Here is a 10,557-nt window from a genome sequence, read left to right on the forward strand (position 1 = left end):
TAGAGGACTACCATGGTTGCAACGGGTAACGGGGAATCAGGGTTCGATTCCGGAGAGGGAGCCTGAGAAATGGCTACCACATCCAAGGAAGGCAGCAGGCGCGTAAATTACCCAATCCCGGGACGGGGAGGTAGTGACGAGAAATAACAATATGAAACTCTTTAATGATGTTTCATAATTGGAATGAGTAGAGCATAAATCCTTCTACGAGGATCAAGTGGAGGGCAAGTCTGGTGCCAGCAGCCGCGGTAATTCCAGCTCCACTAGCGTATATTAAAATTGTTGCGGTTAAAACGTTCGAAGTTGATACTTGTCCAACACAGTCCGGCTCCGCCGACCCGGTCAACCCGTGGTCGGTGGGCCAAGTCGGAATCTGGTTGCGACTCAATGGTGTGGTAGGGCACCAAGTCTGTGTCATGGTGTGCCCTTCAACGGGTGCAAGTGTAACATAGAGCTCGACCGCTCACGTTTACCTTGAACAAATTAGAGTGCTTAAAGCAGGGTGCCCAAACGCCCTAGAATAATCTTGCATGGAATAATGGAATACGACCTTGGTCTAATCTTTCATTGGTTTGTACTCAGACCGGAGGTAATGATTAACAGAAGTAGTTGGGGACACTAGTATTACGGCGCGAGAGGTGAAATTCGTAGACCGTCGTAAGACTAACTAAAGCGAAGGCATTTGTCAAGGATGCTTTCTTTAATCAAGAACGAAAGTTAGAGGATCGAAGGCGATTAGATACCGCCCTAGTTCTAACCGTAAACGATGCCAACTAGCAATTGGGAGACGCTACAACCAGGTGCTCTCAGTAGCTTCCGGGAAACCAAAGTCAGGTTCCGGGGGAAGTATGGTTGCAAAGTTGAAACTTAAAGGAATTGACGGAAGGGCACCACAATGAAATGGAGCTTGCGGTTCAATTTGACTCAACACGGGAAAACTTACCAGGTCCGAACTTATGGAGGTGAGACAGATTAATAGCTCTTTCTCAAATTTAAGGGTAGTGGTGCATGGCCGTTCTTAGTTCGTGGATTGATTTGTCTGGTTAATTCCGATAACGAACGTGACTCACATATGCTAACTAGAACGCAGTCAGCGTTAATGCGTCGATGCCGATTGGAACGGGTTAGGACCTTTCGGTGGAGTATGACCTGACACCTTCGCTGTTCGTGTGCGCAAGTGCACTTACGGTACGCTGCTTAGCAGGACAATTTGTGTTTAGCAAAATGAGATCGAGCGATAACAGGTCCGTGATGCCCTTAGATGTTCTGGGCTACACGCGTGCTACAATGTGGGTAGCAGCGTGTCTCCTATTCCGAGAGGAACGGGAAATCACTCAAATACTCACTTAGTAGGGATTATGGATTGCAATGGTCCATATGAACTCGGAACTTCTAGTAAGTGCTGGTCATCAGCCAGCGTTGAATACGTCCCTGCCCTTTGTACACACCGCCCGTCGCTACTACCGATGGATTATTTAGTGAGGTCTTTGGAGATGATCGTTCGCTGGATCCTCGTGAACCGCGTCTGCTTTATCGAAGTTGACCGAACTTGATGATTTAGAGGAAGTAAAAGTCGTAACAAGGTTTCCGTAGGTGAACCTGCGGAAGGATCATTAGTGGCCAAGTGATCCTTCCAGAAGTCCGAACCTGCGGGTTGAGACTTCGGCACAAGTTGCCATATGATAATTGACGAAACACTATAGAAGTCCGAACCTGCGGGTTGAGACTTCGGCACAAGTTGCCATATGAAAGTTGACGAAACACTATAGAAGTCCGAACCTGCGGGTTGAGACTTAGGCACAAGTTGCCATATGAACATTGACGAAACACTATGAAGTCCGAACCTGCGGGTTGAGACTTAGGCACAAGTTGCCTTATATATAACTTCGAACAAATACACAAGTCCGAACCTGCGGGTTGTGACTTAGGCACAAGTTGCCTTATACATGACTTCGAACAAATACACAAGTCCGAACCTGCGGGTTGAGACTTAGGCACAAGTTGCCATATGAAAGTTGACGTAACACTAACAAGTCCGAACCTGCGGGTTGAGACTTAGGCACAAGTTGCCTTATACATACATTGGCCAAATAAACAGAAGTCCGAACCTGCGGGTTGAGACTAAGGCACAAGTTGCCATATTATATTCGATCAAACACTAAGTAGTCCGAACCTGCGGGTTGAGACTCAAGACCGTAACAAGATGTCACTATACAAGTCCGAACCTAAGGGTTGAGACTTAATGCGATCTAGATACCAAGTTGACATCCAATACCTGTTGAGCAAAACCAAAGATTCCCTGTTCTCGAATGATTACACTATATAACAGGGAATCATGAAGAAATCAAGCAAGCGTGAAACAAAGTCATCACTTGGGCATGCTCGATAGCCAACCACATGACATTAACCTAAGAGAGCATGCAAACCACATGATACCTATAAACGATTAACCCGCCCTAGTTCAATCGTTCACCAAGTGATGACTTCAGTATGGCTAAGAGAAAAACTTTTAAATGGGAAAAACTCTAAGTCCGAACCTCCGGGTTGAGACTTCCGCGTCGGAGGTGGGCGCACCTCCTATCCGAAAGATGGTGAATCAGGGGTGTTCGATCAGCAATGGTCGGATGCCCCGTCGTAGTCCAACTATGACAATCAACGATTCCCCTTGGCTTTCCTTCATATAAGTTTGCCTTGCTTGGTGTGGTAACATTTGAGTGTAGTTCTGACATCCCCATTTTGGGACTTAGCCGATTTTTCGACCAATACCATATGACCCATCAGGGTCCTTTGCTTCATATAAGTTTGCCTTGCTTGGTGTGGTAACATTTGAGTGTAGTTCTGACATCCCCATTTTGGGACTTAGCCGATTTTTCGATCCATCCTATATGACCCATCAGGGTCCTTTTTCTTCATATAAGTTTCCCAAGACTTAGTGCTTTTTACCTTTGGACACCAATATCACCCTTACGGGTATCTTTGATCTTCGCACCATGTATTGACCAAATGTAGGTCTTGGTATGCCAAACTTATAATTGTTCTACACCAAGTCTCTATCTTGAACCATTAAGGCTCTAACTTGCACCAATTGCTTGGTACTCTTGGTCCGTGTTTCATCGCATACTGACTTCTTGACTTAGTGCTTTTTTCCTTTGGACACCAATATCACCCTTGCGGGTATCTTTGATCTTCTCACTTTGTATTGACTGAATGTAGGTCTTGCCATGCCAAACATATAATTGTTCTACACCAAGTCTCTATCTCGTACCGCCAGCTCGGTACATTCGATAAACCTGCCCTTAAGGCACCCGGGACTTAGCCATTTTTTCACATTTTTCATGATTTTGAGGCAACTTTTCTCGACTTTGTCACCTTATATCACCAAGATCCTTTCCCTTTAGCGCTTCACTCTGTTCGTATGATATTTAGCGCTGACTATCACCTTTCTATCGCTGAGCTCAACTTCTTATTCGGTGCCATAGAGCCAGAGATATTGGGTGTATGCTGTTATAAGGGAAGTTTGTCACTTTTTCAAAGGCCCACTTTGGGACGCCCATATCTCACCTTCAGGTATCTTCGATCTTCTTGTCGTCTATGGACGAAACTTAGGTCTTGTCTTGGCCAACTTATAAATGTTCTACGGCCAAGCCGTATCTCTTACCGCCAGCCCGGTATTTTTGGACTTAGTCGGATTTTCGCCTCTCGTGGTAACAATTTCTGACTTTGACTCACAATAACACCTGAACGGTCACATGCTAGCGCTTTGCTTGGCAAGAATTATAGTTAGCGCTACCTTTTCTCTTTCCATCGATACCTTGTTCGTTCCATTCCATGCCATACAGCCGAAGTTATGATGTTTCCCGTTTTCCATATCATGTGGAGCTTATGCTCTGGGAAAACCATCTAACACCCGTACCACCCTTTTGGGTACCTCCGATCTTGACACTATGTTCGGGCCAAATATAGGTTATAACATGCCCAACTTATAATTGTTCTACACCAAGTCTCTATCTCTTACCGCCTGCTCGGTATTTTACTCGTAAGTCCAAATTTCACAACTTGTACTTTTTGGCCCAATGTACTCGAGTTTCAATTTTGGTAACATTTTTCGACTTTGACACTTAATAACTTCCAAATCATGCTAGTAAGCGCTTTGCTTTCTTCTAGTCGTATCTAGCGCTGGGTGTTACCTTTCCAAAACATATCCTAGCTTAACAATCCATGCCATACAGCCGGAGCTATACGGTGCACAAGTCAAATCCATTTTAGCCATGTTTCATTTTTGCCAATTTTTGACCACTCGTATCACCCTTCCAGAGTGGTCCGATCTTCTCGCTGTCTATGGACGACTTTTAGGTCTCGTAGAGGCAAACTTATAAGTATTCTACGTCAACCCGCTATCTCTTACCGCCTGCTCGGTATTCTTGGTCTTGTGTGATTTTTGGCCATTTTGGTATTATTTTTCCACTTTGTCGCTTAATAACTCAGTTTTGCTCAACACTTAGCGCTTCGGTTGTTTGGGATTATAGTTAGCGCTCGGTTCGACCTTTCCAACACTGATCTAAGCTTGTCGATCCGTTCCATACAGCCTGAGTTATTCGCGATACCGTGTTTCAATCCATTTCTCAAGTCTCGTTTTGGTCCAACTTTGAACCAGCCATATCACCCTGATGGGTACCTCCGATCTTCTCGCTCTATATTGGCCAAAGTTAGGTCTTGTGGTAACGTACTTATGATTGTTCTACGCCGTGTTCGTAGCTCTTATCGTTCGCCCGCTATTTTCGATCATAAGGTGAATTTTCGCCTCTAAACCACCATTTTTCACCTTTGCCCTCTAATATGACCGACTTGCTCAACACCTAGCGCTTCGCTTGGTAGGACACATAGCTAGCGCTCGTCAAGACCTTTCCAACGCATATCCAAGCTTTCCGATCCGAGCCATACAGCCTGAGCTATAGGCGATACCGTTTTTCCCATTTTCTTGGTCACACGCACTTTAGGGTACCCCTTTTTGCCTTTGACCCTTAATACCTCCTCCGGGTCACTAGTAGGCGCTCAGCTTGGTAGGAAACATAGCTAGAGCAGGCCTTCACCTTTCCAAAACTGCCGAAAGTGTACCGATCCGACATCTAGAACCAAAGTTATGGTCATTCCCATCATGCTCTACTTTCATGGTCAACCTCCACCAAGCACACCTAGGTTGGACCAACTTTCACCAACTCATCTCGAACCCCAAATTTGCTTCGACCTACTAGGTTTCCCTAGTAAAGTGGTCAAAACATCCATTACAACACGACTGGTCTTTCTGGTGGTCGACCTAGGCGACTTTGTTCGACGACCACCACCCCATGGAACTAAAAGACGTCCCTTGATACGGACCACCGATACATTTTCCGGCCTGTCTAAACTACACTCATCGAAATTTTTTTGGGTCCCCACCGTCATACAAGTTTCCCTAGGTCAAGTTTTTCTTCCGGATCGGCCGCGGACCTCACTTTTCATTATCTAGGGAGGCCATAGGGCCCCAAAAGGGGTTTTTTAAAATTTTCGACACTTTCGACTTTGGTCGGATTTTTTCCGATTTTGGTCCGACCTAGGGACTTGGTGGTCCAAGGAGCCTCGGGACCAAACTTTTTTCTCAGGGGTCCCTACCTCCATACAACTTTGCCTAGGTAAATTTTTTGTTCCAAATCGACCGCGGATTTCACTTTTCAATATCTGGGGCTCGTGTAGAGTCCGAATATGAGGTTTTCTCATTTTTCGACATTTTCGACTTTTTTCGACTTTTTTCGGGTTTTTCGACCTAGGGGTCCGCCGAACAAATTTTGGGTCAAAAATTTTTATTGAACTAGTCGAAAGTACGCAAAAAGATAAGACTTTTTGCCGAAGACACCATGCCCCGGAACCGACTCCTTCCCCTTCAAAATAGGGGACAAACGTGATTTTTGAAACTTTTCCTTAGGGAGCCCAAGACTTAGAAAATTTTCAAATTCTCGATTTTTCGATTGCGAGCTAGCGCTTTGCGGTCTTCGGCAATGTTGTAGATCTCGACGAGATAAAACTTTTTGGTCAAGGGACATTTTGCCCTCCGACCCCTCCTTCCCCCCGCAAATCGCCCCCCAAAGTGCAATTTTTGCATTTTCACCTCTTTGCATGCACTGTTCGGCCAAAATGGCCACTTTCTATGGGTCTGAGCGCTTTGCGGTCTTCGGCAAACTTTTAGAGCGTACCAAGCCCTAATTATAATTGTTCTACACCAACTTCGTACCTCTTCATCCCTGGCCGCTATTCGCGTACCAAGGTAATTTTTGTTCATTTTATCAACATTTTTCATCTTTGACTGTTTATATCGGCCTTGCCATGAACCGATAGCGCTTCGCTGTGTTCTAACGTAAGTTAGTACTACTCAATACCTTTCCAAATCATGTCTTAGATTGTCATTTGCTTGCTTACAGCCGGAGCTATGAGCGATACCGTAAAAAGTACCGAAACTTGGAAAAATCCTTGGATCGCCCATATCCCCCCTTTGGGGACCAGATATCGAAAAAAGTTCTTATTCAAAAAGTTGCGCCTTAACGTGTTCTAGTTATGCCTAGAACATTTCACTTCGCTAGCTGGCCTGCAACTTAGCCGTAATTGGGATTTTAGGGTGTTCATGGAGGGCCCATTTCCTGCGACTTGGTATCTTTTGGGCCCTATGTTTCTCTAATATCTCCACAAGTTTTCCAGATAGCTTTCTCATACTTTCAGGGTGCCTAGAGCACCTCAAGACCTTTCCAACGCTATGCCGTTCGCCTCGCTCGGACATCTACAGCCGAAGTTATTCGAGGTACACGGTACCTTACCCTGTTTTCTCAGTACTTGGTCGAAAATTTCGATCAGCCATATGACCGACTTGGACAACCCTGAGCGGGTTGGCCCCATATAACTAAACTTTTGTCTCTTGTAGGCAAACTTATAAATGTTCTACGTCAACTCGCTATCTCGTACCGCCTTGACGGTATACTTGGTCCAAGGGCCATTTCCAGCGACTTGGTCGCAATTTCGCTCTAAGTTTCGCTAATACCTTCGTCCGTGGACATGGTGATTTTTTGTTCGTATTTTTCCTTGATAGTCCCACTCAAGACTATTCTATACCAGAGCCAAGCGTCCCGCTAAGTGCCATACAGCCTGAGCAGTAATTCATGAAAGGTACCTCTACCAGTTTTTGCCATACTTGGGTACAAACTTTGTATCGCCCATATCTCCACTTTGGAGGCCAGCCAGCACCTTTGCCCCATATACTTTTTTCTTGGTCATACCATGCACTAAATATAATTGTTCTACGCCAACTTGCTATCTCTTCTCTAACTTGCCGTTATTCTTGGTCCAAGTCCCATTTCATTCGTTTTCGGACCCATTTTGCTATATGTTTCACTAATAGCTTCGGCCATGGACAAGCTGATATTCTGTTTGTATTTTTGCTTGATAGTCCCACTCAAGACCATTCTAAAACACACCGCAACTTGTCGCTCGGTGGCAAACTGACCGAGTTATAATTCATGAAAGATACCTCAACTTGGTACACCATGTGGTCGGCCCAAACCATATACCGACCAAACGACCGACTTGGAGCACCCTGACCGGGTTGCCCCCATATAATGAAAGTTGCGTCTCTACACGCCCAACTTATGAATATTCTACGCCAAGTCGCTATCTCTTACCGGTAAGCCGGTATTCACCTTCCAAGGGTGATTTTGGTCAAGTGCCATTTCCTGCGACTTGGTCCCCGAATTGGACCATCATCACCTAATATCTCCGTGGTCTTTCAACTCAGCCTCATAAAACTTTCAGGGTAGATAGGTCTCCCCAAGACCTTTCCAACGGTGAGCCGTTTGCCTCGCTCGGCCATCTACAGCCGAAGTTATTAATGGTACTTGGTACCTTACCCTGTTTTTTCCATACTTGTTCGTACTTGGGTACAAACTTTGGATCGCCCATATCTCCACTTTGGAGGCCAGCTAGCACCTTGGCCCCATATACTTTTTTGTTGGTCATGCCATGCACCAAATATAATTGTTCTACGCCAACTTGCTATCTCTTCTCCAACTTGCCGTTATTCTTGGTCCAATTCCCATTTCATTCGTTTTTGGACCCATTTTGCTATATGTTTCACTAATAGCTTCGGCCATGGACAAACTGATTTTCGATTGGTATTTTTCCTTGATAGTCCCACTCAAGACCATTCCAAAACACACCGCAGCTTGTCGCTCGGTGGCGAACTGACCAAGTTATAATTCATGAAAGGTACCTCAACTTGGCACACCACGTGGTCGGCCCAAACCATAAACCAACCAAACGACCGACTTGGAGCACCCTGACCGGGTTGGCCCCATATAATAAAAGTTGCGTCTCTACACGCCCAACTTATGAATATTCTACGCCAAGTCGCTATCTCTTACCGGTAAGCCGGTATTCACCTTCCAAGGGTGATTTTGGTCAAGCGCCATTTCCTGCGACTTGGTCCCCGAATTGGACCATCATCACCTAATATCTCCGTGGTCTTTCAACTCAGCCTTATGAAACTTTCAGGGTAGATAGGTCTCCCCAAGACCTTTCCAACGGTGAGCCGTTTGCCTCGCTCGGCCATCTACAGCCGAAGTTATTAATGGTACTTGGTACCTTACCCTGTTTTTTCCATACTTGTTCGTACTTGGGTACAAACTTTGGATCGCCCATATCTCCACTTTGGAGGCCAGCCAGCACCTTGGCCCCATATACTTTTTTGTTGGTGATACCATGCACCAAATATAATTGTTCTACGCAAGCTTGCTATATCTTCTCCAACTTGCGGTTATTTTTGACTCAAGTCCCATTTCCATAGTTTTTGGTACCAATTTGCTCTATGTTTCGCTAATAGCTTCGCCCAAGGACTTTGTGATTTTTTGTTCGCATTTTTCCTAAATAGTCCCACTCAAGACTATTCCAAATCACACCTTAGCTTGTCGCTCAGTGCCATACAGCCAGAGTTTTAATTCATGAAAGGTACATCACCTTGGTACACCTCGTGGTCGGTCCAAACCATCAACCAACCATATGACCGACTTCGAGTCGAGCTAGCGGCTAGGCTCAATATAATGAAATGCGTGTCTTGATGCGGGCTACTGACGGTCTGAACAATGTAGCTCGCTAGCTCGTCTCTAAACTTGTGTTTTGGTCGAATATTGGGTGTTCATGTACCACTTCGGGTAACATGGACTTTGGTGCAACTTTACCACTTGTGCACTTAATAACTTCCCGGTCATTCAAGTCTTTGCCTTCATACTTTCAGGGTAGTTAGGTCTCGTCGAGACCTTTCCATACATATGCCAAACTCATCGATCGGACATCTATAGCCCGAGTTATTCGCGGTACACCGTACCTTACCCTGTTTTTTCCTCAATTGGGTACAAACCTTGGAACACCCATATCGCCCCTTTAGAGACTAGCTGGCACGTTGGCCTCATATAATGATAAGTGCACCTCAACTAGGGCTACTGACGGTCAGAACATTTCAACTTGCTAGCTCGGGCCCACACTTGTGTTTTTCTCGAATATATGGTTCAAGTGTGCCACTTTGGGCACTTTTGGACATTTTGTCCCCACACAACTTTCTTGCCTTGGTAGATAGGGTCTTGTGATCTTGGGCAAAAAGATGCACCAAGATAAAGTCTAACTTTCGTTCTTGTACCGCAAAGCGCTATCTCAAACACCCGAGGAGATAGAAAGTGATTATGTTCGGTATATCGGTCTTCCATGGCCTACTATGGTAAACCCCTGCAGGTATGCAACCGAAGGTGCTTGGTACATGTATTTGGTGCAATATCGGTGCAAAGTAGGTGTTTCCTTGATCGGGCTATAACTTTCTTGGTTGATGTTGGATTGCTTTGCGGTCTTCGGGGGATAGTTAGGGAACATGTTGGCCAACATTTCCTTATTCCTCAGCCTGGCCGTACCTCTTACCGTCTAGGCGGTATACATGCTCTAAGTTGGAACTTGTGTTCCTTTGGGTAACTTCTCTGACTTTGACGCTTAATAACTTTCGTTCATATGCAGTCTAAGCTCTGCAACTCTCAGGAAAGCTAGTACTACTCATTTCCTTTCCATATCAGTCTTTGGCTTGTCGATCCGATGTCTACAGCCTTACTTATTCACGTTCCCTGTGAAGGTAGGTTTTTGCCCATTTTCCAGTTCATGTGGTAACATTCCCAGACTTTGCCGGCTTTCTCTTCATGTGGTAACTTGCTTGCTCATGTGGTAACTTGGAAGTGTATTTCTGACAGACCCAATCTGGGACTTAGCCGATTTTTCTCTGCATATTATATGGATCCATCACTAGGCCATCTTGCTTGCTCATGTGGTAACTTGGAAGTGTATTTCTGACAGACCCAATCTGGGACTTAGCCGATTTTTCTCTTCATATCATATGGATCCATCACTAGGCCATCTTGCTTGCTTGTGTGGTAACTTGATAGTGTATGTCTGACAGACCCAATCTGGGACTTAGCCGATTTTTCTCTTCATATCATATGGATCCATCAA

The sequence above is a fragment of the Anopheles coustani genome, assembly GCF_943734705.1.
Source record: "Anopheles coustani chromosome X unlocalized genomic scaffold, idAnoCousDA_361_x.2 X_unloc_17, whole genome shotgun sequence".
Classification (NCBI taxonomy): Eukaryota; Metazoa; Arthropoda; class Insecta; order Diptera; family Culicidae; genus Anopheles; species Anopheles coustani.